The following is a 27,821-nucleotide window of genomic DNA, read 5'->3' as shown; positions in this document are numbered from 1 at the left end:
CCTCAATAGATCCTGCCCCAGTACATCATAGAATGCAATGTAAAATTCAATGGTCCATCCATCCGGACCCGGGCTCTTATCTTTTTTGAACCATTTCAGTACTCCTTCAAGCTCCCCTGACGAAACAGGTTCATTAAGAGCTTCCCTATCATCTTCCCCAACAAATCGCGGGAAGTGATTTGCCACATTGATGATATCAGGTAAATTAACCTCATGTGGACTCTTGTACAGCTCTCTGAAATGTGAGATGCCCAGGTGTGCAAGCTTGTTGAAAGAATCCGCCATGCCTCCATCAGGAGTGGGAAGCTTCCAGATAGTGTTAGACACTTTCCGGCCCTTGGCAAAGCTATGGAAAAACTTTGAGTTATCATCCCCCGCTTGGATCCATAATGCCCTGCTCCTTAATCTTATGGATTCCTCTCTCTCTTTGAGAATTTTAGCTTTTTGATTCTCTAACTCGATCAGTCTGCTCTTATCTTCAACCGAGAAGAACCCCTGCCCCCTCTCATCGGTGAGGGATCTTAGATCTGCTTCGATCTGTGATAGATGTAATGTGTCACGAGCCTGTTTCTCCTTTGCCCAGACAATAGAAAGGTGTTTGATATCGGAGAGATTCCTGCAGAATCCTTTGGCAAGAGGTTCCGGTCCATTGATAGGGTGAGAGAGCCAGTAGTCGGAAATCAACTTGATGTATAATGGGTCCTTCAGCCAAGTATGATTAAATTTGAAGGGGGCTTTTGGTTTTTTGGAGGGACCCTGGATTTCCAGATAAATGGGCATGTGATCCGACAGACCACCTGAGCCAACCCATTGTTTATAATGCTGCAGATTCTGTAGAAGAGCATCCTGCGTTAGGAATCTGTCAAGACGACGGGCTAAAGTAGCATTACCCACCCTTCTGTTCCTCCATGTGGGTTGAACTTTCTGCATGGGAATATCCACAAAATATTTCTATTCCAATAGGCTGTTCATGAAATCAGTAATGGGGTCAATTTGAGCCGTCGAACCCCAGGATTCTCTGAATCCTAATGAGAAATTGAGATCTCCTCCCAGAACGATCTGATCACTGTTCAGCATGGTGAGGTGGAGGAGATGTTGCCAGAAAGCTTCCCTATGGGAGCAGGGGGCATACACATTGACGATACGAAGATTCATACCTAATTCAGCAGAGAATATATCAAGCCCCAGATACCCCTGTCCTCCCCAAGACGATTCCAATTTAATGGAGCGAGGGTTTATCCCAATTGCCAATCCTCCAGAACGACCCACAGCATCAAGGGCATAAAAAGTCCAGCCAGGAGTCATGGCTTGCATGACTCTCGTGGCCTGGTCTGCAGAACAGAGGGTTTCTTATAGCATAATAATATCGATGTGCTCGAACTCCAAAAGTCGCTTCATGGCTAGTTTCTTGGAGGAACTAGCCAGTCCTCTGCAATTGAAAGAAAGACACTTCATGGGGGAACACCTCTCGGGGTGTGTCCTGCTCTAAGGACCCCGACAATGGTGGATTGTCGTCCAGAAACAACCTCGGCCCCTGGTAGATATGGTGCCAGAGTCTGGTACCACAATACCTAGTCCCGACGGTATGCAGGGCGGCTCTTTGGCGTGCGATCTGGATCGAAGATTATATGGATGAGGGGGAGAGGATTCCGGGGGAGATCGGGGGGAATTGACCAGCGTGGAAGGGGGGGCAATGGAAGGGCCCGCCGAGCAATAATGAGGGGATAGAGGGATAGAACATTGAACCATGGAGGTCTGAACATGAGAGATGCAATCATTCATAAAATCAAAAGAAGAGAGAATGGGAAGGGAAGGAGAACCCGAGACTGAACCAGCTTCAGCTGCCGAGCGAGCCCTGGTCTTTGGCGGAAATGGCAGCCGAAGTCCAGGTTCGACCGCAGGTGAAGTTGCCGCTGCGGACAGTCCCGTCGAGGCCGGGCGAGATATATTTGGAGAAGCCGTTCTGGAAGGCGCCGGTGTGTGCCGCGAAGATTCCTCAGAGCTTTTGATGAGAGGGCATTCCTTGATGAGGTGCCCAACTTTATGACATCGCCTGCAACGAAAAGGAACGCCTTCATAGTCAAGGATCTGTACCCTGATACATCTGCCCCATTGCAATGTGATCTGATCTTCCAGCCCATCTCTGGTATCTAAGTGTACCAGAATACGCGCTAGGGTTCGGCTCTGTGATTCTATAAAAGTGCGATCGTGATCCAGGTAAGTACCTAGCGCGTTGCCGATCCTAATGAAGACTTCTTCGGCCCAGAACTGTAGTGGAAGACCCGGCAGGCGAACCCAAATTGGTCCGGCTCCGATCTGCTCATGTTCAGGATCAAATAGAAGGCTCCATCTTTTGAGCAGAACCGGAGCCATCTCGATATGCTAGTACCTGGCCAGAACCAGGTTCGTGTGACTTTCCTTGGAAAAATGCAGAGAGAACCAGCCCCTGGGAAGAACATGAACCTCAGGTAGATCAAACAGAACACCGCCCCAAACCTCCTTCACCCACTGAGAAAGCCGCTTTGCCGAGTATGCCCTGCCTCGGACATGCCCTACCAGAATAGTATTTTCCATGTCCATGAGGTCACACAGAGTCGCGGATTCGTCGAATCTGATGGTAATTTCCTTGGACATGGCCTTGATGCACTTTGATTTCTTCTTGCTCGTACGTGGAGCTGACGGGTGATCAACCAGTGGATTTGAGATACCCTCCAGGGGGGAGGGTTTTGTTGCCCTAACCTTGACCGCGGGGGTTTCATAACAGCCGGTCGGACGAGCACCGGATGACGATGGTACGGAAGCAGGTAGAAACGGCGGGATAGATGAGGGCTCAGATAAAGGCAGAGGTGAGCTACGGCTAGGCGGCGAGACAATAGGCGGTTGCGGAGGCGGTTCTGGTGCAGTCGCTGAAAGCAAAGATGCGGTCAGTGAAGATGCTGCGAAGCTAGGGTTACCGAATATAACCCTGTCCGGAAACGGTTCATCCGAGAAATCCACCGCCTCGCAATCCATGTTGTTAGCCATAACTGTCACCAGATAACGATAAACGAAAACGACAGGTGTAATATCCAACGGTGGAGTTGCTGCAGATAGATCAGGGTGTTAACCGCAACGGAGTTACAGTAATTCGGTTCCTGAAAAAACCCTAACCGCGCAGATGCGAGCTGCAGTGAAACCCTAACCTAATCCCGTCTGAGCGCGCTCCATCGAAACTCTTCGCCTATTTCCTCTAACTCTTTATCACCCTACAATCTATCCTTAAATTTTGAAGTAATAACAATTTTAATATTATTCAAATAATGATATTTTTAATATTTTTAATGTTTGTGTAGAAAAATCACATGCATAGGCAAATGTTAAATCAAAAGACAAGTTCGTAGTTTATAATTGTGGTTTTAATAATATGAACATTATGTTTATGCACACAATTATTGATAGTCTTAGACATGCTACACTTTCCACATGTTCACAATTGTTGATATAGATTATACATGGTAACAATAACAATATAAAGGTGTGGTTATGATTAGGTTAACACCAAACACTAAAATTACACAGTTGATTCAATCATAAACATCAAATAAGAAAAACAAATATAGAATAATAGCATAACATTAACAAAAAATATGAATCATAATAAAATCATTATACACATGCCAAAATCATACATTTGATAGAAAATGGTATGTTGCGCCCAAAAAAAATAGTCGCACCTCATGCCCAAACATGGAAAAATCATAGCTCATGCCATAGACAAAAAGTGGCACTTCATGCCCAAAATGGAAAATCATGGCTAAGATATGTAGTAGCTCAGTCATTTACTCCCACCTTGCTTGACACTACCAAGTGCATCCCAATATATAATCTTCATTCTCTTAAAGCTACAGAAAAATCAAGTCATCTTACATCTTGGAGTTGTTCACCCTTCTAGAGACTACAAAAGAAAACAACATTCCTACAAATTATTTTGCATAACTCTATCAATTAACAAAAAAAATGATACTTTATAATTCAATATAAGAAACATTAGTAGATATAGGAATGAAAGTGATGCGGGAGATTCCCTCATCTACAACTGTGACCTCCTTTTGATTCCTCCCTATAATAGTTACAAAAATTAAAGCACACAATTGAACCAAGACAACTAAAATAAATTTCATTCACTATGGATAAATATTTCATGAACAAATGACCTCACCGTGAATAATTTAGAAACCAATGAAGATTCTCTAGTAGACGACGAATTTAGCTAGAAAAGGTACTCTTAGGAAACATTTGGTGTAAGATTAATTAGTGTAGCCATAATGGGTTAAGGAAACGGTCTATAATAGGGCCAACTAGTGTAGGATGGGAAGTTGTAGCAATAATGTCTGCACCATGGGTGGCTGCAATTGGCCAAGGGAGGAGTGTTGGTGTAGAGTGAACAATTTCCAGGAGTGGGCATCAATAAAGCCTCATGGGTTGTAGGGCCAGGCTAAGTACCTTTTGTTGTGGGGAGGGAGATGGAATCCCAAGTGTTAGGCTACGGTAGCCAATGGCTAAACCTGCTTTGTAATGTGGGATATATGTTGGGGATGTCGAATGGATGAGGAAAGATGGTAATGATGAATAGGAAAAGAATGATGGTGCCAAGACACACATTTACAATATTTTTATTAGAACAAAAGCATGAAATAAACCAAAATAAGGTAATAAATTTTACATTGAAACAATATGTAACTTTCCATGTAATACCTTGGAATGGAGTGATCTCTTGACCCAAGGTGGAGATGGTTTCTCAATATTTGAAGTTGGAATATGTAGAAGCACAAAAACAATATAGTTGATTTATCATAAATAATGTGGACATTTACAAAACAATAAATATATAAATATTTCTAATTTGACTATGTTAATGTTACAATAAATAAATCAAAATAAGATAATAAATTTTATATTGAAATAATATTTAACTTGCCATGTAACAATTGTTAATGGAGAAATATCTTAACCAGAGGTGGAGTTGATTTTTCAATATCTAAAATTAGAACCTATAGAAACATGCAATTATTGTAATTGATTTCTTATAAATAATTTTGACATTTGCAAAAAAATAAATTTATAGGTTCATGTGATAGTAGGGGTAAGATAAACCCAAATAAATCAACCCATCTTGGAGAATATTAGCAAGAAACTATTAGACTATGATTCTCTAAACAATTAGGAAGTCCGATATCACCTTCATATGAGTTGTCGTCATTCTTCACTTATCATTTGTGGGTGAGATCTAGATTAAAGGTGGTTAAAATACATGTACTATAAATTGATATCATCATATGAATATAGTGTTGAGGATGGATTAATCCCTTTTTGTCAATTAATGACCTATGTAGTGCTTTATTTATTTCTTGGCATGGTATCATATCTTGTTATTGTATTAAGTGATTAGTAGATAAATGGTAGTGATCGATGGAACTGAGGGCATGATATTACCATGATATTGTTGCATGGGAGGTTTAATATTGTAGCTCCATAATACATGTAGACTAAGTTGAAGATATGCCTATACTTTGAATTCACATGGCTTGAAAATAGTAGTATAGTCTTCAATCTCAAAGGAAATTTACCAGTTTTTAATCTAAATGATGTTTGCAAAACTTCTCCCTTAGAGCATCAATTCAAAAAGTTGGAAAGATAATGACAAGAGCTGTTGAAAAAATAAATACAACGTTTTTAGCAATCTTGGATTATATTATTTAAAAGGAAATATATATTTCTATGATATTTTCGTGTGTGTGTGTGTGGGCACGAGCACATGCACATGTGTGTTTTGTTTTTTAATATTGATTTAATCAAATGTGGATGTTGCAATGAATTTGGGAAATTTCCATGAAAACCATGGAAGGATTCTCAATTTATTTGGGTACACCATTGTGATTGCAAGGATGACATCACATTAAAGTGAAATTCTTCGGTACTTGTGTTAGACATTTCTTAAAATTTGAATAAGGGGATCGAAGGAAATTTGTTTTTGGGTGTAATTCTCCATGATTATGATGTTATATTCCTAGTTCTTTAGCACATATTTAAGTGGGAACCGACCAAGAACATTAAGTGGAAAGTTGTTGATGCATTAAGCGCAATACTTCTTTGAATCAAGAGTTGCTTGAATCATTGAATTATATGAAGGAGGAATTGCATGAGATCCTTTCATGTCAAAAAGGTGTTTTCAGTTTAAAGTTTCATTTTTGACATTATCATTAAGACATGGCTAAAATTGAATGAGTTCATTAATAATAATTATAATTGCATTTGAGGTGCATCATCATTAGTATATAAAATAATTAGAATTTTTAAATATTTTTTATATATAACAATAATAGAGATGTGAATTCCTATAAAATTTAAAACTTTTTTACAACGATGTAACATCGTAAATACTTATTTATCAAGAGCCCCATTGTAACATCCTAAAGCAACCCCTACAACAAGTCGAGGAGAAGAGTTGCAATAGCACATGGAAGGGGGTGTGCCATATTCTAAGAGTTGTACATATAAAAAAGATAAAAACAATTACAAATGCTTTAAATTTATATTTATTTAAGTATTTTTCAAATGTAAGATTAAATACATAAAAAATGAAATAAATAATAATAATATTGTACCAACCTCGTTGAATAAACTACCTCAAATAGGATCTTCATTCAAGCCATGAAAATTATGCCAACAATGAACTCGTTGATATAGATAGCTTCACAAGAACCAGGATGGTTAGCTTAATCTAAAGGCCCTATAGTTGGTGGTCTAGCATAATCAAATGATATATATCAAAGGGAAGTTGCCACCAATGGACTATGTTGTACTAGATTACATGTTAAAGATGATATTGTAGTTTTGTGGCTTGAATTATATCTTTGAGCTAACGTGTTTGCAGGAAGGGTGGGTTAGGAAATCACCTAGTAGTGGGTGACTATCTCAATGAGTGATGCTTTATGGTTGGCTAAACATGAGCATAGCCAAGACCAATGCCCTATAATTCTCCAATGTTATAATAATTTACATAGAGACACAAGATGAGCTTATCTCATAAATTTTAAAGAAAATACAAAGGAACATCCCTATTACTACATGGAAGCTCATAAACACCACAAACCATCTATTCAACCAATTGTGTCTCTATGTTAGGGATGCAAATAGTCTCTGCAAGTATTCCTCTTTCTTATATGAAGTGATTGATTGGTTCTAGGTTCAATAAACAATTGAACAATAATTTATTTACTTATATTTATTTTCTTAACCACTTCCTTAGTAATTCGATTGGAGTGGTATTCTTTCAACCCAACCCTATATTTGGATATAGTTTGTAGTTAGCCAGAGGCATTGCTGATGGAACCAACCATAGTGTCAAAGTGAAGTGGCCAATGAATTACATGATGATTTTATCATGTTCCCAAATTCCCTAATTATATTTTTAATTTCACTTCCACATTGATTAATTTCAATACATAAATTTTGTAAAAATTGAAGTTTGTATTTCCTAAAATCTATAGACACCACCTTCCTCAGTCTGGTGCAGAAAAGGATAAAGTGGAGGACCCAAATGAATATAGGCCCATCACCCTATATAATTTTCTCTATAATATCATTAATAAAATCATAGCTAATAGACTCAAACCTCTTCTTCCAATGTTCATTTCACAAGAGAAAACATGCTTTGTTGAGGCCTTCGGAATATTAGATGGCACCATGGTGATCCATGAGACCATACACTCTCTAAAAATAAAAAAGAAACTAGCATTGTTTCTCAAATTATATCTCTCAAAATATTTTGACAAGTTAAACTAGAAGTATTTGCACAAAATTCTCAAACCTTCAACTTTACTGATGACTGGATTCAGTGGACCGATAACCAACATTTGTCTGCTTCTTTTTCAATATATGTCTATATTCTATTATAATTATGTTATACAAGTATCATGCTGATTTGATGATCTTGTAGACAAGTTATCCTCCCCGAATTATGCTAACTTACATTGGTTTATTATGATTTGGTTTATCTGACATAGTATGCCTTTGTAGGAAAGAGATCAGATGGCTAACAAGGTGGTAGAATACATAGAATCTCCCTATGCATCAGATGGGTAGCGTTGTGTGGGGAAATCTTCTAATTTGGAAGACACATTGAGAATCCTAAAGGAAGAAATAAGTTGTAAAGAAGACAATGACAAAATCATGCAGGCACAAGAGAAACAAGCAGAGGTGAATGTGATACTACTTTAGAGTTTGTTAGATTTGCAGTGATAGGGACCACTTCGGATTAGCCATGGACATGAGCAAAAAACTAATGGGGCAAATCGAAGTAGGCATACTAGTAGACATAGTTCAAATAGATATGACACGATCAGATATGGCAGGCAGTTGGACACTATGGAGAGGAGAGGTGATTGACACAGATACTGTTACAGTTCTGGTTCTGATAAACATCATGATCATCATCGTCATAATCCTTATAGGACGAATTATAGCGGACACTTTCTAGATGAGTTCAAGTAGGAGAAACCACCTACCTTTGATGGAGAGAGTAATACCTCAAGATGCAACTGAGAAAGAAAATGTAGTTCCTTACAAGAGATTCAATACAGCTGAGAAGGGACGTGGAGAGCAACAGGCTAAAGGAAGCACTAGTGAACCATTGGAGTGTTGGATATGTGGTAAGAATCATTGTAAGAGGGATTGTCGGTAGTATTAGAGTGGTGGTAGACCCAAGATCTATAGTGCTCAGGAGGAACATACAATGGATGATGTTGGTCATAACATTCCTTCGATCTATGCAGCTGTGGACAACAGGTAGGTAGATCATTAGGCATCAATCATTGAGATAGATGCTAAGATTTGTGATCAAGTATTTTATATTTTAATTGATCCTAGATCTAACTATACTTATATCAATCTTGACCTGGTCGATAAGTGTGGTTTGATAAAAGAAGTGTATGGAGAATCTTGTTTGGTAGAATTGGCTACATGTGCAAAGAAGAGAGTTCACTATTAGGTAAGAGCTTGTGCATTTGAGTTAAATGGTATGTGTACAACAACACATTCGCATGTATTTCCATTGGGTTTGTATATTATGTTTTTGGGTATGGATTGGCTATACCTTCATAGAACCAAAGTGGATTCCTTCGACAAGTCCATTGAGTGTGTGGATGATAGTGGGGAAAAGAGAACTCTGCAGGGGAAGAAGAAGCCTACTTCAGTGAGGATGGTTACCGTTATGCATGATAAGCATAGTTGCAGAAAAGGTTGTGTGATGTTTGCAGTACATATTTCTAGTGACAAGGGTAAGGAGGTTGAGGATGTCGATGTGTTGATCAGGTACCCAACTTTGTAGTAGTTTTATGATGTATTCACTGAGGACATTGCAAAGTTGCCACATCATAGGGAGGTATAATTTTCTATTGAGTTGGTGCCAGGGGTAGTATCAACATCAAAAGCACCTTATAGGATGAGCACAACTGAGTTGGTTGAGTTAAAGTTGTAGCTAAAGGAAATGTTGGACAAGGGGTACATTAGGCTGAGTGTATCGTCGTGGGGTGCACCAGTGTTGTTCATGAAGAAGAAAGATGGTATTCTTAGATTGTGCATTGATTACAGGCAGTTGAACAAAGTAACGATTAAGAACAGAAACCCATTTCCGAGGATTAATGATTTTTTTGATCAGTTGAAGGGAGCAGCAGTGTTCTCCAATATCGACTTGAGATCGGGATACCATCAAGTATGAATCAAGGAAGAGGATATCTTCAAGACTATGTTCAGGACCAGGTATGGGAATTATGAGTTTGTTGTTGTTCTATTCAGTTTGACTAATATTCTAGCTACATTTATGTATTTGATGAATAATGTGTTGCATCCTTCTCTGTACAAGTTTATTATTGTATTCATTGATGACATACTGGTATATTCTAAGAATGCAGAAGATCATGCTGAACATTTAGTAGCAGTGTTTAGATTACTAAGAGAGCATCAGGTGTATGCTAAACTTAGCAAGTGAAAATTCTTCAGATTGAGGTACTTTACCTGGGGCATGTTGTCTCCAAGGATGGCATAGCAATGGATCTAGAAAAGATAAGGACCATCATGGAGTGGGAAACTCCTAAGAATGTGGATGAGGTCAGATTGTTTATGGGATTGGCAAGTTTCTATAGTATTTCACCAGGAACTTCTCACGTATTGCATATCTTATCAGATCATTGCAGAGGAAAGGTAACAAGTTCGAATGGACAGAAGAATGTGAGGCTAGTTTTCAATAGCTCAAATAGTTGTTGACACATGCACCAGTGCTAAAGATTGCATATCATGACAAGGAGTCTTTAGTGTGTACAAATACTTGCAAGAGAGGACTTGGTGGAGTTCACATGTAAGAAGCATAGGTAATGTGCCATGAGTCACGAAAACTGAATGAGCACGAGCAGAACTATCCAATGTATGACCTTGAGCTAGAAGCGATTATACATGCATTGAATATGTGGAGGCACTATCTTCTTGGTGGGTGGTTTACATTGATGAGCGATCATAGCGGATTGAGGTATTTGTTGGATCAGCCGAATCTAAATTCCACGAAATATAGATGGTTAGCTACCCTTAGTGAGTTCGACTTCGAGATCAAATACATCAAAGGGAAGGAGAACTAGGTTGCAGATGGTCTTAGCAAGAAGGTATAGGTAAATCATATAGCAGCTATGAGATTTTATGGGATAGAGTTACAACATAGGATCTTGTAGGTAGGACAAAGAGATGACAACTACATGGAGATTATGCATAAGTTACAATGGAGTACACCTACAGGTATAGGTACATGTACAAGTGATCAGGATGCAGACTATCATCTCACAGTAGATGGCTTGGTGAAATTTAAAGACTAGATCTATGTGTCATTCTCGGGGCATCCAAGATATCGGAAGATGTCGACGGTGGTGAATAAGTTCTAATATTGACCGAATCTGAATAAGGAAGTGGCAGATTTCATGGCTAAATATTTAGATTGTTTGTAGTTAAAAGTGAAATTTAAGCATCCAAGTGGTTTACTACAACCTAAAGCAATTCTAGAATGGAAATGGGAGGTCATTTCGATGGAATTTATCACAGGTCTTCCAAGGATAGTAAATTAGCATGATTCTATTATGGTCATGGTTGATAGGTTGAGCAAGGTAGCTCACTTCATTCCAGTAAGGACTACATATTAAGCCAGTGAGGTAGCAGAGGTGTTCATCAGAGAGATAGTGATACTACATGGTGTTCCAAAGAAGATTGTGTTGGACAGGGATCCAAAGTTCACTTCCATGTTTTGGAAGGAGCTATTTGCAGGTTTCAGTAGAAAGTTGGCCAACAGTACAACTTATCATCCACAGCCAAATGGATAGACATAGAGGGTCAACATGATCTTGGAGGATATATTGAGGATGTACATGATGTACCAATAGAAGAAATGGGAGGAGTATCTTCTATTGGTTAAGTTCGCATACAAAAATGGTTATCGGGAGTCATTGATGATGAGTCCTTTCAAGGCATTGTATGGGTGGAGTTGTAACACTCCCATCAGTTGGAGTGATCTAGTGAACAGGGTACTTATTGGACAGGAAATGTTGGTGGTTATGGTAAAAGAAATGTAGGTTATAAAGAAGAATCTGAAGGAAGCACAGGATAGATAAAAGAGTTATGTGAACTAGTATAGGGTGTTCAAGGAGTTTCAATTTGGGGAGCATGCACATTTGCGCATCAAGCCCACGAAAAGCTCTTTGAGGGTTGGTTCATGTGCTAAGTTGGCACCACAGTATTGTAGGCCTTTCGAGATACTTGAGAGGATTGGACCAGCGGAATATCTACTTACACTGCATCCAACAGTGAAATTCCATGATGTTTTCCGTATTTCATTTCTTAAGAAGTATATGAAGTATGTTGATCATGTTATTGATTGGTCTGTATTACAAGTGGAGCAAGAAGGAGAGTTCCTCAAGTAGTTGTTGACACATGCACTAGTGCTAAAGATTGCAGATCCAGAAAAGGAGTTTGTAGTGTGTACAGATACTTGCAAGAGAGGACTTGGTGGAGTTCACATGTAAGAAGCACAAGTAATGTGCCATGAGTCACGAAAACTAAATGAGCATGAGCAGAAATATCCAATGTATGACCTTGAGCTAGCAGCGATTGTACATGCATTGAATATGTGGAGGCACTATCTTCTTGGTAGGTGGTTTTCATTGATGAGCGATCATAGCGGGTTGAGGTATTTGTTGGATCAGCCGAATCTAAATTCCACAAAACCTAGATGGTTGGCTACCCTTAGTCAGTTCGACTTCGAGATCAAATACATCAAAGGGAAGGAGAACTAGGTCACAGATGGTCTTAGCAAGAAGGTATAGGTAAATCATATAGCAACTATGAGATTTTATGGGATAGAGTTACAACATAGGATCTTGTAGGTAGGACAATGAGATGACAACTACATGGAGATTATGCATAAGTTACAACCGAGTACACGTACAGGTGCAGGTACAAGTAGAAGTGATCAGGATGCAAACTATCATCTCACAACAAATGGTTTGGTGAAATTTAGAGACTAGATCTATGCATCATTCTCGGGTCATCCAAGATATCGGAAAACATCGACGGTGGTGAATAAGTTCTAATATTGACCGAATCTGAATAAGGAAGTGGCAGATTTCATAGCTAAATATTTAGATTGTTTGTAGGTAACGGCGAAATTTAAGCATCTAGGTGGTTTACTACAACCTAAAGCGATTCCAGAATGGAAATGGGAGGTCATTTCCATGGATTTTATCACAGGTCTTTCAAGGAAAGTAAAGCAACATGATTCTATTATGGTCATGGTTGACAGGTTGAGCAAGGTAGCTCACTTCATTCCAGTAAATACTATATATTAAGCCAGTGAGGTAGCATAGGTGTTCATCAGAGAGATAATGATCCTGCATGGTGTTCTGAAGAAGATTGTGTCAGACAGGGATCCGAAATTCACTTCCAAGTTTTGGAAGGAGCTATTTGCAGGGTTGGGTACAGATTTGGCATTTAGTATAGGTTATCATCCACAGACAGATGGATAGACATAGAGGGTCAACATGATATTGGAGGATATGTTGAGGATGTACGTGATGTACTAGTAGAAGAAATGGGAGGAGTATATTCTATTGGTTAAGTTCGCATACAAGAATTGTTATCATGAGTCATTGAGGATGAGTCCTTTCGAGGCATTATATGGGCGGAGTTGTAACACTCCCATCAGCTGGAGCGATCTAGTGAATAGGGTACTTACTGGACCAGAAATGTTGGTGGATATGGAACAGGAAATGTATGTTATAAAGAAGAATATGAAGGAAGCACATTATAGATAAAAGAGTTATGTGGATCAACACAGGGTGTTCAAGGAGTTTCAAGTTGGAGAGCATGTGTCTTTGCACATCAAGCCCAAGAAAATCTCATTAGCGATTGGTTCATGCACCAAGTTGGCACCACAATATTGCAAGCCTTTCGAGATACTTGAGAGGATTGGACCAACGACATATCGACTTACACTGCCTCCAATAATGAAATTCCATGATGTTTTCCGTATTTCATTTCTTAAGAAGTATATGAAGGATGTTGATCATGTTATTGATTGGTATGTATTACAGGTGGAGAAAGAAGGAGAGTTCCAGTAAGAGCCTTAGTGCTTATCACAATGGAAACATCTCTTTCTCAGGAACAGAGCCATAAAGCAATTTAAAGTGTAAAGGAACAAATTTGGGCCTGGAGAAGCTACATGGGAGATGGTGGATCAAACGCGGGTCCAATATCCTTCATTGTTTGCTGATTGAGGCAAAGAAGTTTTGGTTTGATGTTTGGTATATGGTTGGCATATGTTTTGATATTTGTATATGTATATATATGGATGTAAATACCACCATGAGCTAAGTTATAAAGCTCCAGTAAGCAGTATGGTTGTTATCTTGTCAGGTTGTCATGAAATTTTACTTTTGAGTAGCTCTTTCATTGTAAATACTATAATGAGCTAACTTATAAAGCTCCATGTGTAGTATGTTTGCTTTTCATTGGTTTTGTTGAGTTCTTGGTGTGGTTTAACACTGAGCATGGTGTTTCCCAAGGGAGAGGGTTCTGTAATAGCCCTGGTGAAGATTTCATGTAATAAAAGTTAATAAAGGAAAAATAAGACCACGGTTAAGGGACACTTATTCCAAGTTGAATGTTGGGAAAATATATACTAGTGAGCATCACTAGATGTTTGTTTTGGCTAAGTAAAATTGGCAAAGAATAAGGCAAAGAAATGAAAAAGAAAAAGATATTTTTGGCACATTTATTTATCAAAATAAATGAAATTAGGAGAAGCTAAGGTGAAAGGTCACAGGTTACATGTGAGGAGGAAACTGAAGGAAATTAGAGGCCTAATTAATAAAAATGCTTCTGAGGATCAGTGGGCAAGATTTTTGCTAACATTTTGTTAGTTCAAGTTTGGAGATCTCCCATTATTGTCTCTCTTTCTCACCCTTAGTCACTTAGAGTTTTCTTGGAGCACTCTAGCTTTAGATCAAGGAAAGAAAAGCAAGCAAAGGGAAATGTGGTTGAGGATGTGGCAGTCCATTTATTCTAAAATGATGGAAGGATTCTCAATTTATTTGGGCACACCATTGTGATTACAAGGATGACATCACACTAAAATAAACTTCTTTGGTACTTGTGTTAGACATTTCTTAAAATTTGAATAAGGGGATCGAAGGACATTTGTACTTGGGTGTAATTCTCCATGATTATGATGTCATATTCCTAGTTCTTTGGCACATATTTAAGTGGGAACTGAACAAGCACATTAAGTGGAAAGTTGTTGATCCATTAAGCATTGCTTAAATTATTGAATTATACAAAGGAGGAATTGCACGAGATCTTTTCATGTCAAAAAGGTGTTTTCAGTTTAAAGTTTGATTTTTCACAATATCATTAAGACATGGCAGAATTTGAATGAGTTCATTGATAATTAAATTGAGAATAATTATAATCACATTTGAGGTGCATCATCATTAGTATATAAAATAATTAGAATTTTTTAATATTTTGTATATATGACAATAATAGAGAAATGAATTCCTATAAAACTTGTAAGTTATTTACAACAATCCAACATCATAAAAACTTATTTATCAAGAGCCCCAATGTAACATCCTAAAGCAATCCCTACAACAAGTTGAGCAGAAGAGGTGCAATGGCACATGGAAGGGGTGGTGCCATATTGTAAGAATTGTACATATAAAAAAGATAAAAGAAATTACAAATTCTTTAAATTTATATTTGTTTAGGTATTTTTGAAATGTAAGATTAAATACATAAAAAATGAAATAAATAATAACAATATTGTACCAGCCTCATTGAAAAAACTATCTCAAATAGGACCTTCATTCAAACCATGAAAAGTATCCGAACAATGAAAGCATTCATATAGATAGCTTCACAAGCACCATGATGGTCAGCCTAATCTAAAGGACCTATAGTTGGTAGTATAACATAATCAAATGATATATATCATGAGCCCCTCTAAGAAGGGAATTATGTCGCATCAAAATTCGTTGAACCAATCAAAAACTTAAAACCAGTAAAAATTAGAAATAATGTTACTAAATATTTTTTTTTTTTAGAATTACTGGTAAATTAGTTTTTCTTTTTTAAAAATAAATTGTTAGAGATTGAGTAATACCAAAAATAAAATTCCTCTATGAGGGGAATTATGTCCCATCAGAGCTAGCTGAGCCATTTAGAAATAAGAAATAAGATTACTAAAAAATTATTTTTAAAATTGCTGGTAAACAGGAATATTAAGCATTTTCTACAAACTAACCAATAAACATGGGAAAAATGTTGAGAGTCAAGGCATGTCAATACAAGGTGAATTCTATGGTTCTTGGCGAAGCAAGCACTAATAATATGGTATTTAACCTTTATTAAAATTAAATGTAATATATCAGAACTTAAAATAATTATTTAATTTATTTGAGAATATAAATATAATTAAACTATATATATAATATAACCTCAATATTAAAGGAAGTACTCCTTACTCTATTTTCCTAATTGAAGCAAACATTTCCCCGTTGAAAGCATAATCTATGAGTAGGTGTATTATTCATAATAAGAAGTTATACAACGTCTACACTAAGAGGTTTCCTAAAATTTCTTTTAACTTTACCCAAAGGCCCCACTTGATGCTCAAATCATTTGGCTTGGTCATCGAGGAATAAAGGAGGAGATCATCTTGGAGAATTAAGATAATATAAGGTTGAAAATAAAATGTATTTTCTCTTAGATTTTCCATTCTATATTCCCAATTGATTTAATTTTGAAAATATCTGCATGATGCCTAGTCTTGACTTGGTCATTGGGGAATAAAGGAGAAGATCATCTTGCAGAATTAGCATAATATAAGGTTGAAAATAAAATGTATTTTTTCTTAGATTTTCCATCCTATATTCCCAATTGATCTAGTTTTGAAAATATATGTTACAGTACTAACCTTTTGCTAAAAAGTTCTAATAATCTCTTGGCTTCCTAAAACTAATCACATAAACTATATAAATTTTAATAGATGTAATCATCATCAGAATCATCATATACATTAAAATAAAACTAAATATTAATTTTAAAAAACAAATAATTTTGATTAAAATAAAACTGGAAAGATAATCAAAATCCAGGTTATCCAAATTTTATATATGCAAAATTTTGTCTATAGCCATATTTAGGAAAACCAAAGTTTCTTATAAAGAAAACCTAAAATTAGAGGCCTCATTAATAAAAAGGCTTCTGAGGATCAGTAAGCAATATTTTTGCTAACCTTTTGTCAGTTCAAGTTTGGAGATCTCTCATTATTGTCTCTCTCTCTCACCCTTGGTCACTTATTGTTTTCTTGGAGCAATATAGCTTTAGATTAAGGAAAGAAAAGAAAGCAAAGGGAGATGAGGTTGAGGACGTGGCAGCCCATTTATTCTAAAATGATGGAAGGATTCTCAATTTATTTGGGCACACCATTGTGATTTCAAGGATGCCATCACACTAAAATAAAATTCTTCAGTACTTGTGTTAGACATTTCTTAAAATTTGAATAAGGGGATCGAAGGACATTTGTACTTGGGCATAATTCTTCATGATTATCATGTTATATTCCTAGTTCTTTGGCACATATTTAAGTGGGAACTGAACAAGCACATTAAGTGGAAAGTCTTTGATCCATTAAGCACAATACTTCTTCAAATCAAGAGTTTCTTAAATCATTGAATTATACGAAGGAGGAATTGCACGAGATCCTTTCATGTCAATAAGGCGTTTTCAGTTTTCAGTTTTATTTTTCACAATATCATTAAGACATGGCTAAATTTGAATGAGTTCATTGATAATTAAATTGAGAATAATTATAATCACATTTGAGGTGCATCATCATTAGTATATAAAATAATTAGAATTTTTTAATATTTTGTATATATGACAATAATAGAGAAATGAATTCCTATAAAACTTATAACTTATTTACAACAATGTAACATCATAAATACTTATTTATCAAGAGCTCCAATGTAACATCCTAAAGCAACCCCTACAACAAGTTGAGGAGAAGAGATGAAATGGCACATGGAAGAGGGTGTGCCATATTGTAAGAGTTGTACATATAAAAACGATAAAACCAATTACAAATGCTTCAAATTTATATTTATTTAAGTATTTTTCAAATGTAAGATTAAATACATAAAAAATGAAATAAATAATAACAATATTGTACCAACCTCATTGAAAAAACCACCTCAAATAGGATCTTCATTCAAAGCATGAAAAGTATGCCAACATTGAAACCATTCATATAGATAGCTTCACAAGCACCATCATGGTCAACCTAATCTAAGGGACCTATAGTTGGTGGTATAACATAATCAAATGATATATATTATGAACCCCTCTAAGAAAGGAATTATGTTGCATCAGAATTCATTGAACCAATCAAAAACTTAAAGCCAATAAAAAATTAGAAATAATGTTACTAAAAAAAAAGTTTTTAGAATTACTAGTAAATTAGTTTTTCTTTTTTTTAAATAAATTTTTAGAGACTGACTAATATCGAAAATAAAATTCCTCTACGAGGGAAATTATGTCCCATCAGAGCTACTTGAGCCAATCAAAAATAAGAAATAAGATTACTAAAAAATTATTTTTAAAATTGATAGTAAATAGGAATATTAAGCATTTTCTCCAAACTAACCAATAAACACGGGAAAAATGTTGAGAGTCAAGGCATGTCAATACAAGGTGAATTCTAAAGTACTTGGCGAAGCAAGGACTAATAATATGGTATTTAACCTTTATTAAAATCAAATTTAATATATCATAACTTAAAATAATTATTTAATTTATTTGAGAATATAAATATAATTAAACTATATATAATATATAACCTCAATATTAAAGGAAGTATTCCTTACTCTATTTTCTTGATTGAACCAAACATTTCCCCATTGAAAGCATAATCTATGACTAGGTGTATTATGCATAATAAGAAGTTATACAACATGTACACCAAGAGAGGTTTCGTAAAATTGCTCTTAACTTTATGCAAAGGCCCCACCTTATGCTCGAACCATTTGGTTTGGTCATTGGGGAATAAAGGAGGAGATCATCTTGGAGAATTAAGATAATATAAGGTTGAAAATAAAATGTATTTTCTCTTAGATTGTCCATCCTATATTCCCAATTGATTTAATTTTGCAAATATCTGCATGATGCCTAGTCTTCGCTTGGTCATTGGGGAATAAAGGAGAAGATCATCTTGCAGAATTAGCATAATATAAGGTTGAAAATAAAATGTATTTTTTCTTAGATTGTCCATGCTATATTCCCAATTTATCTAGTTTTGAAAATATATGTTGCAGTACTAACATTCTGCTAAAAAATTCTATTAATCTCTTAGCTTCCTAAAACTAACCACATCAACTATATAAATTTTAAGAGATGCAATCATCATCAAAATAATCATATATATTAAAATAAAACTAAATATTACTTTTAAAAAACAAATAATTTTGATTAAAATAAAATTTCAAAGATAATGAAATTCTAGGTTATCCAAATTTTATATATGTCAAAATTTTCTTATAGCCGTATTTAGGAAAACCAAAGTTTCTTATAAATCAAACCTGAAATTAGAGGCCTCATTAATAAAAAGGCTTCTGAGAATCAGTAAGCTGCTAACCCTTTGTCAGTTCAAGTTTGGAGATCTCTCATTATTGTCTCTCTCTCTCACATTTGGTCACGTAGAGTTTTCTTGGAGCACTCTAGCTTTAGATCAAGGAAAGAAAAATAAGCAAAGGGAAATGAGGTTGAGGATGTGGTAGTCCATTTATTCTAAAATGATGGAAGGATTCTCAGTTTATTTCGGCACACCATTGTGATTGCAAGGATGACATCACACTAAAATAAAATTCTTTGGTACTTGTGTTTGACATTTCTTAAAATTTGAATAAGGGGATCGAAGGACATTTGTACTTGGGTGTAATTCTCCATGATTATCATGTTATATTCCTAGTTCTTTGCAACATATTTAAGTGGGAACCGAACAATCACATTAAGTGGAAAGTTGTTGATCCATTAAGCACAATACTTCTTTAAATCTAGAGTTGCTTAAATCATTGAATTATATCAAGGAGGAATTGCACGAGATCCTTTCATGTCAAAATGGTGTTTTCAGTTTAAAGTTTGATTTTTCACAATATCATTAAGACATGGCTAAATTTGAATGAGTTCATTGATAATTAAATTGAGAATAATTATAATCACATTTGAGGTGCATCATCATTAGTATATAAAATAACTAGAATTTTTTAATATTTTGTATATATGACAATAATAGAGAAATGAATTCCTATAAAACTTATAACTTATTTACAACAATGTAACATCATAAATACTTATCTATCAAGAGTCCCAATGTAACATCCTAAAGCAACCCCTACAACAAGTCGAGGAGAAGAGGTGCAATGGCACATGGAAGGGGGTGTGCCATACTATAAGAGTTGTACATATAAAAAAGATAAAAGCAATTACAAATAATTTAAATTTATATGTATTTAAGTATTTTTCAAACGTAAGATTAAATACATAAAAAATGAAATAAATAATAACAAGTTTGTACCAACCTCATTGAAAAACTACCTCAAATAGGATCTTCATTCAAAGCATGAAAAGTATGCCAACAATGAAAGCATTCATATAGATATCTTCACAAGCACCATGATGGTCAGCCTAATCTAAAGGACGTAGAGTTGGTGGTATAACATAATGAAACGATATATATTATGAAACCGTCTAAGAAGGGAATTATGTCGCATCAGAATTCGCTGAACCAATCAAAAACTTAAAACCAATAAAAAATTAGAAATAATGTTACTAAAAAAAATGTTTTTAGAATTACTGGTAAATTAGTTTTTCTTTTTTTTTTAAATAAATTGTTAGAGACTGACTAATACTGAAACTAAAATTCCTCTATGAGGGGAATTATGTCCCATCAAAGCTAGCTGAGCCAATCAGAAATAAGAAATAAGATTACTAAAAAATTATTTTTAAAATTGCTAGTAAACAGGAATATTAAGCATTTTCTCCAAACTAACAAATAAACAAGGGAAAAATGTTGAGAGTCAAGGCATGTCAATACAAGGTGAATTCTATGGTTCTTGGTGAAGCAAGGACTAATAATATGGTATTTAACCTTTATTAAAATTAAATTTAATATATGAGAACTTAAAATAATTATTTAATTTATTTGAGAATATAAATATAATTAAACTATTTGTAATATATAACCTCAATATTGATAAAGTGAACAACATTATGCCAAATGGAAAGTAGCTATGTATTGTAGGAAGAATATCTTTTTGGATGCAGGGGATGTCGGCGATGAGGGTTAGTGTTTGAGGCTGAATCGCCTCAAGCAGATCGAATTGAAGACCAGGTGCAGGGTAGGTTGCTCCTCTAATGCTTGAACAAATCAGAGACTGCAGATACGGGCGAAGGATAAGAGGCAGAAAACTGAGGGATCTAATGAAGAAATGGCAGCTGAAGCGGGGAGGGGAGAGATCCCCTCCTAGAAAAACATAGCAGCAGGGAAATCAAGAAGAAATAGAGTGCAAAGTGGTTTAGAGGAAAACATCAGAGACAATCCGGTCATGGGAGCTCGATGGCAAGTGGGATTAAGCGGCAGGTGTCTCCCAATGGCATCGAAAAAACCTAGGTTTGTAATTCAAACAATAAACTTGAAGAATACAGAAGTTATATGAGAGATCATGCTTTAATTTGTAAGTTTGCAGGGTTTTGGCCGTTTGAGAAGGATTTGTCAAAGTGGATACAACATAGGTGGAAACCTAAGGGGAATATAGATTTAAAACTGGGGGCAAAGGGTTCTTTCACAGTTATATTTTCTAATTTGGAAGATAAGGAAAGGATTTTTGAGGGAGGACCCTACTTTATGAATAATGCTGGTTTATTCATGCGGCACTGGGAGGACTGCTATAACCCAGACAAGGAAAAAATGCTAGCAGCACCTATTTGGATCAGATTATTCGACCTACCAATGGAGTTTTGGGACCCGAAGATCCTAAAAGGAATAGGTAACACAATCAGGACATTTGTTAAAGTAGCAGAGACTACCAAGAGAGGGAGATACACATCCTATGCAAGGATCTGTGTATACATGAACATAACAGAACCGCTTCCGAAGTTTATCGAGTTAGAATACCATGATGAGGTCTGGCAGCAACCAGTGGATTACGCACCCATCCCATTTCATTGTAGAAGATGCCATGAATACTTCCACCTCTTCAAACAATGCCCTTTAAATATTGGAGAGGAATCAACCGAAAAGAAAGAAGAAGAGAAGAAGGGATTTAAAGAAGTGCCTACCAGAAGGAAATCTGCAAAAGGATCGCCCTCGCTGCAACCACCCCGTAAAACAACACCATTGGAAAATCGAAACAAGTTTAAGGCCCTTTAGGAAGAGGAAATGGAGATGGAAAAGGAAGATAGTGATGAAGAACCTATGGAACTATCAAAAGAAACAAAAGAACAGGGCACAACTCAGATAAATAGGGAACAAGGAGGGATAGAAGATAACATGGACTTGCTAAAAGACCAAACCCAAATGGAGGTAGATCCTCAAAAAGACAGAGGAAGTGAAAAGGAATGAATAATGAGAAGACTGTTATAGGAATGGAGGTATCTAGATGAGAGATTTATACTAGAAGAACAAAAGCAATTATATAAAGAGATGTTCCAAAAATACAAGGAAAATGTAGGAGTACTTTTAGCAAGTCAACCAGAACAACTAGGAATGCAAGGGACTCAGAGCATCGAAATGTACAGTACTGGCAAAGGAGGAAGGAAATGTGGTAGACCTCTAATGAGTGAGACCATCCAAGTGGTAGGGGAGATGCTGGTGAATTCAGGAAGAGTTATACCTCTCTCAGAGGTATTTCAACAACCATCAAAAGAATTAAAATGATAATCACAAGCTGGAATATCAGAGGTCTCAATAGTAGGGGAAAGCAGAGATATCTGAGAGACAGGTTGAAAAAAGATCAACCCAGTATAATGATAATTCAAGAAACCAAGATTAGTACTCAGAAAATGGAAGAAATAATGAGAAGATTTAATACTCACTATGAGATAATGGGTCAGGATGCGGTAGGTAGTGCATGAGGTCTAGCAGTCCTATGGAATCCTGAGGAAGTTCAATTCGAAAACTAGGTTAGCTTCCCTCGAATTCTTTCAGGAACTTTTAGAATGATAGGTTCGTCAGAATGGATAATCCTTACAGGGGTATATGGGCTGCACTTATCAAGTGAGTGCAGAAGCTTTCTTCAAAACATAGGCTGTTCCCGAATATGCCATGGATTGTAGGCGGGGACTTTAACATGATTACAACCCTAGCGGAAAAATGAGGATTGGGAAGAGCTGACCAAGACATGGAAGCTTTTGGTGACATGATATCGGAGCTAAGATTGGTTGATATTCCCACAATAAATGGGATCCACACATGGAACAACAGAAGAGGGGGAAAAATCAAATTGCATCGAGATTGGACAGATTTTTAATATTTGAGCAAATTATAAATAGAGATATATTCATAGAAACAATTATCCTCCCAGCAATGGGCTCAGACCACTGGCCAATCAGGCTAGAAATTGACATTAAAACGAGCCCAAAGAAATGCCCTTTTAGGTTTGAAGTGTTTTGGCTTAGGAATCAGCAGTTCATGCCAAAGGTGGAGGAGTGGTGGACCCAGAGCCAACAAAGAGGACGAAGCAAGATGCAGACTTTCCAACTAAAACTAAAAGAACTCAGAGAAAAAGTAAGAAAATGGAAAAAAGATGAATTTGGGAATATATTTGAGGAGCAGCAACGATTAGAACAAAAAATGAGAGAACTGCAACAAGAAATTATATCAGAAGGAAAAAGTGAGGAGAGAACCAGGAAGAGGGCATAGTGATAAGCCAAATTGAAGAATGAAGAAAACAGGAAGAGATACTATGGAAGCAAAAGTCTCGAATAAACTAGCTCTGTGAAGGAGAAAGAAATACGAAGTTCTTCCACCAAGCCATGATACAACACTAACAAAGGAATAGAATATTCTCCATCAAAAATGAGGAAGGGCAACGTATAACCCAACATGAAGAAATGGAACAAGCTCTAATCGAGCACTTTAAGGATATCCTCACAGAACCTCAAGTGAATAGAGAAGAGGCTATAGGAAGGATATGCAACGAAATCCCAAGAATGATCTCTAGGGACAAAATTTAGCTCTTATGAGGGTAGCAACCCTAGAGGAAGTGGAGGAAATAGTGAAAGGGATGAAAAGAAATAAAGCTCCAGGGCCAGACGGATTTACAGTGGAATTTTACCAAGCAGGCTGGCATTTCCTAGAGCAAGACATCCTAGAGGTGGTAGAGGAATCACGTAGACACCAGAAGGTATGGCCTGGCCTAAACTCAACCCTCTTATCTCTTATTCCTAAATCTTCTCATTCGGAAACCGCTCAAGGTTTTTGTCCTATTGCTCTTTGTAATGTAATATATAAGATTATTGCCACTCTAATGGCTAAGAGATTGAAACCAATCCTTTCTAGTATTATCTTCCCGGAACAGACTGGGTTTGTGGAAGGGAGACAGATTCTAGATGGCTTGGTGGTATCTCAGGAAGTGGTTCATTCTCTGAAACAAAAAAAGGAAAAGGGAATGATGATAAAATTGGATCTCTCAAAGGCGTATGACCATCTAAATTGGGATTACCTTAAAACAATTTTAATGGCATTTGGCTTTTGCAATAGATGGGTAAACTAGATCTATGATATGATATCTAATCCCAATTTTTCCATTCCCTTGAACGGATCACCCACCTCGACTTTCAATGCCACAAAAGGATTACGACAAGGGGATCCTTTATCCCCATTCTTGTTCATCATAGCAGCGGAAGGACTGGGACGATACCTCAAAAAATAACCGAGGGAGAGAAAAATCACAGGATTGAGGCCATGGGGAAATAACTTACCAATTACTCATCAGTAGTTCGTTGATGACATTATGCTTTTTTGTGTTGTTTCTCTAAGAGAAGTAAAAAGGGTTAAACGGATTCTGGATCTCTTTATGGAAGCATCAGGCACAGAAATAAACAAGGATAAATCGTGCACATTCCTCTTCAATACACCAGATGGGGTCAAAGCCCACTTGACCAGAATTCTAGGTTTCCTCACTGGAGAATTACCTACAAAATACTTGAGAAATCAATTAGCTTTAAATCCTTTGAGGATAGCAAATTGGCAGCAATCCATTGAGAAACTCAAGAACAGACTAGCTAATTGGTCTTTCCGATCTCTGAATATAGCGAGAAGACTAGTTTTTCTTAAATCAATCCTTCAAACAATTCCTATCTACCCTCTCTCGGCAATGGCGATCCCTAAAGGAGTATGCACAAAAATTATGGATATATTCAGAAAATTCATCTGGGGAGGACCAAAGCAACAAAAGAAATGGGCTTTAATATCATGGAAGGGCCTAATAAAAAATAAAGAAGAACGAGGTCTGTGTCTCAGAGACCTGTATATATTGGACCAAGTTCTAGGAGCAAAGTTATGGTGGAGATGGATGAGGGATGGAGAGGATCTATGGAAAAAGATATGGACCCAAAAATACAATATGCCCACAACCACAGAAGGTATTCGTCAAATGGAGGAAGTTCCAAGAGGATCCACAATATGGGACATGGCTAGTCAAAACAGAGATATTATAGGCAATAATGCATTCTGGGAAATAAGGAATGGAAATGCAGCTAAATTTTGGGAGGAAGCTTGGCAGCAAAGAGAGAGAATGATAGAGATACAAGGCCTACAAAATACATATCAGAAGGCCACAACAAAGGGGCTGAATTATGTTAGTGAATATTGGAAGGAAGAAAGGCAAGATGAGACTTGGAGAACTTGGAAGAAGCCGGAAGAATGGGATAGCCACATTTATCCTGAACAGAAAGCTCTATTTGTAAAGGAAACGGAATCAAGAAGAATTAAAATCAGAACAGGCCCGAATATACTGCGATGGGGTAAATCCAAAAAGGGAATTTTTACGGTAAGAGAAGCTTATCATCTAACCACCCAATAGGAGAAAGATGAGGATACACTCATGTGGAAACAAATATGGCAGAATAATTGGTGGCTTAAGGTAACATTGTTCATATGGTTAGTAGGAAGAGTATGAATTTTGACTTGGCATCAGATACAGAAGCGAGGATTCCATGGACCTCCTAGATGTAGCCTCTGTAAACAGGACAAAGAAACACAAGAACATCTTTTGAACTCTTGCCCTGTTGCCCAGTAGCAATGGGAAGAAATCAGGAACATTTTTGGGAGAAAAAACAGAGATCCTCATGACATTAAACAAACCATTTATCAATGGGGGAAAGGTCAATTCTCAAGCCCAATAGTTAAGAGAGCTTCGAGTCTAGCGATGGGGTTTAACATCTGGCTCATATGGAAAGAAAGAAACAAAATAATATTTAAAGACAAAGACAACCCTCCAGAGATGATTTGGAAGCGAACCCAAAAACTGATAAGGGAAACTATCCTAGTGGAAGCCTGGATGCAAGAAGACTAGAAAACAAATCCAGAAGAAGGTCAGATCCTAACAAGTCTAAACTTGGAACAAGGCATGGTTTATCCTCAAAAGCAAAAAGAAACTAGAACACTCATAACCAGAGCTCAACCAAGTTCAAATGTCCTCGTGAAGGCTTCATCTAACTAAATTTTGATGGGGCCTCTAAAGGAAACCCGGGGCGAGCAGGGTTCGAAGGTATTTTTAGAGATAATCAAGGACAGATCAGATGGGTTTATGCTGATCAGGGCAATATAATGAGCAACAACAAAGCTAAATTAATGGTTTTCTACCATGGCATCAAAATAGCAATCCGAAATGGGTATACTAAGTTAGAAATTGAAGGAGACTCGAACCTAGTAATAGAGATGCTCAGGAAATTGAACAATGGTAAGCAGTGGGAAAAAGTAGTGAAGAGTTGGAGGATGGCCGAACTAATTCAGGACCTGCCATAAATAATGAAATGCATTGATTACAAGATCATCAACCATGTTAGAAGGGATGGTAATAAGGCCACGGATTTCCTAGCTAACTGGGGCTGTAATGCACAAGATGGAAGGGTAGACAGTATATGGCCAAATCATTTGGAAAAGACACGATGGGAGACCCTCAATTTAATCATTATCCAGGATAATAATGAGATTACAGCTTCAAGATAAAGGTTACAGATGGCCCCCGATCAAGGTGGAAGAGGTGGTGACATGTGAAAATATGATGAAGGAGAGAAGGTGGCAATGCAAGCCACCATCAAACATAATAATTCCATAGGACGTCGGGACAACCTGTAGGAAAGGTAGAATCTCGTGATGTGGAGGAGACAGGGAAGTGGAGGAAGAAACAGGAAGGAACAGCGGAAAACTGGTGATGGGACATCGGGTAGGTGGCAGAAGATTAATAAGGGTAGTAAAGGGTAGAACCAAAGTTAGCATGCTCCAAAGGAAGGACACAAAGGGAGTTCGAGGCAGTTTCCTCTGCAACTCGACACAAGACGAGGTATGTATCTGTAAAACCATTCCTTGCTCTCTTTGCAATCTCGAGCAATATTGGGGAAGAGGGAAGAGGTTTAACCATTGATGAAGAAAATGAAGGGAGAGGGAGGTGGAATCCTTCCCTGTTTCTACTAGTCAAAAGATAGAGGACAAAAGAATGAGAAAGACAAGGGTAGAATCTAGCAAGGCAGGGCATTGGGCAGGCCAGGACAAATGCGGGCAAGGAGTAAGGTTAGATACTGATTAGGGGCAGTTGGAGATGGAAAAATAGATGGTTTGGGAGGCAAAGAAGACCCCCGAGAAAAGTTGTCAACTTCTTTCCAGGGGAGGAGAGTCGAGGAAGGTTAAGACTACCGAGAAAGAGCAGTAAGGGGAGGGCATGAATTTGGAAATGAAGACCAAGGAGCCTGGTAGTGATGAACCCACAATGAACACATCTTTCACTGTGGGGCAGGGGAGTCAGGCGGCAGCCAACATCAAACCAGCTCGCCCAGGTCACGAAAGATGGCGGAGGGGCAGACGACGACCGTACCAATCAGGCAGAGAGGAATTAAGGCCTCCCTCTCTAGTATGTCAGAGAAGAGTCCGGAAAACCATGAAACATGTGGTGCAAGAGGCTGAAAAAGCCTAC

Source organism: Pinus tabuliformis, chromosome 7 (assembly GCF_031772625.1).
Source record: "Pinus tabuliformis cultivar Carrire ecotype Pingquan chromosome 7, CPIR1, whole genome shotgun sequence".
Taxonomy (NCBI): Eukaryota; Viridiplantae; Streptophyta; class Pinopsida; order Pinales; family Pinaceae; genus Pinus; species Pinus tabuliformis.
The sequence above is the reverse complement of the archived record's forward strand: the minus strand, read 5'-3'. Positions refer to the sequence as shown.